This window comes from Lepidochelys kempii, chromosome 3 (assembly GCF_965140285.1).
Source record: "Lepidochelys kempii isolate rLepKem1 chromosome 3, rLepKem1.hap1, whole genome shotgun sequence".
Taxonomy (NCBI): Eukaryota; Metazoa; Chordata; order Testudines; family Cheloniidae; genus Lepidochelys; species Lepidochelys kempii.
This window is the reverse complement of record NC_136382.1, coordinates 4,042,041-4,044,585: the sequence shown is the minus strand read 5'-3', so window position 1 is coordinate 4,044,585 and position 2,545 is coordinate 4,042,041.

The following is a 2,545-nucleotide window of genomic DNA, read 5'->3' as shown; positions in this document are numbered from 1 at the left end:
AGGAAATCCGGTGAGTGTGAGATGCCCACGTGAGAGTCAAGCTGGGCAGATGGAGCTGCCAGAGGCAGACGGCGGTTCCTGGGGGAAGGCTGAAGGCAGCAGAGCAGCAAGGAGAGTTTTCAGGCTGACATTCCCAAGCCAGAGGGCCAGGGCTGGAGGGCAGCAGAGGAGCGTCCCTCCTGACATCTCTAGGGCCAGAGAGCTGGACCCGGGAACAGTGGAAGGGCCTGGGGGGGACTGAGGGATGCTTCCTGCTGAACATGATCTCCCAGCAGAGCATCTGTGGAGGTTCCTGCTGGGAAGGGCTGGGGTGGCTGTCCTGGTACAAGAACAGGAAATGGCTGTGTTGGATAGGTGGGGGCAGGGGACACTGTGGGGGATGCCTGGACACTCGGAGTGAGGTGAGGGACACTGGGGATGCGCCAGGCACTCGGGGCGGGGTGAGGGACGCTGGGGCATATGTTGCATTTACTGTAAGAACTCTGCTGGGGGAATTCTGGTGTATTGAATTGGGACTTGTTATGATTTATGTGCTCGGGACTCTTGTTACAAATGAACCCCACAATATATTTATACTTGGGAAGAGGCTTTGGACAATTTCTGGGGAGTCTGCAGGAGGGAAACTGAGGCAGGCGTGCCTGTCGTGTAGCAGCCTACCACAGGAGGGCACTCCAGGTGGGGTGGCCCTATGATGCACCCCTATTTTACAGATGGGGAAACTGAGGCTCTGCGAGGTTTGTTTTAAGTGACTTGCCCAAGGACACACAGGAAGTCAGTGCTGGGTACAGAACCAAGGCCTCTTGAACCCCAAACATTTGCTTGGACTACAGCTGCTCAGAACATTTCCAGCAGGGTGATGTTCCAGGGTTACATTTCTGTCTGCCCAGAGAGCTTGACCCACAGGATAGAATAGGGGCACCAAGCGCAAAAGGCTGGTTAATGTTGAGCTGACATGAAACGTAGCATCTTGGGTCCTTTCAACAACCAGAAATGAACCAGCTGGATTTCAGGAAGGTCGAAATGTTTCAACATTTCTGAATCAAAAACGTCAGAATTTCTGTTCTGCGAAATCTTTTGACATTTCAACCTTTGGTCCTGATCTGGGTTGAAAACCAGTGCTGAACTATCCGCCTCAGCTCTCGCTGTAACCGCTAGGCGATGCCCCTCTTTATAGCATCCTAGCCCAGCATGGCAACCCGACTTTTCCCGTTGGTCGTCTTTCTTTGCTCTGTGAGGGCGGGGATGGGGCTGGCATCCGATGCTGGCTGATTGGAAGTCTGGGGGTGGTGGATGGAGCCCCAGGAACTAACAACCTGCCCACTCAGGAAGGAGGAGCCACAGGAGCCAAAAATCATGCGATCTCGTGGGACAACAAAAAAAGAAAACGAGACTGGGAGTATGAAAGAAGGGTGACCACCCGGGGGCTGAATTCCTCTATGGCAGGGGCACCCACCCCCTCTGACATGCCACCAGTCAGGGGGCACTTCTAGAGGGCAGACAAGAGATCCAGTCTCCATGGCCCGTCCAGTTTTACGTGCCTTTGCCGAAATCTCCAGCCTGGGGTGATCAATTAGGGCCGATCGCTGTGGTGGTGTTTGTGTCTTGAAGTCACTGTGGCCCTGGTGTAACCCCAGTGACATGAGGGGAGTTACACCAGGGATGAATTTGACTCATAGCTCCTAGTGCAAAATTAAACCAGGCCTAGGGGCACCTCCTATGGATGGTGATTTGAGGCTTTAAGGCAGGTCGCTTAGCCACAGGGGCAGGGAGCTGTGCCAAGGCAGGTAGGAACGCCAACATCCTGAGGCTAGGGCTGACGGTCAGAGGCGGTGCGATCTGGAAAGCTGAGCACAGCAGGGTACTGACACAGCCTTGGTTTTGCTTCATGTGAGATCCCTTTGGTGTGTTCACGATTTGCAGCTCCCAGGGGCAGGCAGTCCGACGCGGGGCTAGCTCTGCCTCGGTAGCGCTCTGTCTCCTGGGGGAAGGCAGTGAATGAAAGACATGGGGGAGATGCCAGCGAGAGCGGATTAGTCCCTTAACTCTGGAATTCTCAGTCCCCGGGGTTCCTAGCACATCATGGGGTCCAGGTGCGGCTCCACGTCCCAGGGGTGATTCTGCAGAGCTTGACGTGCACCTGGGTGTGGGCCAAGACCCCCAGTCGGATCATAAGACTGTTAACGAATTGGCCCGGATTCTTCTCCACACTGCTCTGCTAGCACACAGGGTCCCTAAAGCCAGTGTAACTAGCCACAGTCACCGCTGCATAGATGGATCCTCCTGCAGTACTGGCATCATGGCTCCTACGCCATCCACCTTGCTGTGGATATAAAGGGGCAGGGCAAAGGGATAGGGGGTGTGGCTAGGGCTTCCCCATAAACAGGGGAATCTCTAGCAGGAGCAGAGAGGTTATTCGACCTCTGTATCTGACCGCTGCTGGAATCCTGTGTCCAGTGCTGGAGCCCACAATTCAAGAAGGATGTTGAAAAATGGAGAGGGTCCAGAGAAGAGACACAAGAATGATTAAAGGATTAGAAAACATGCT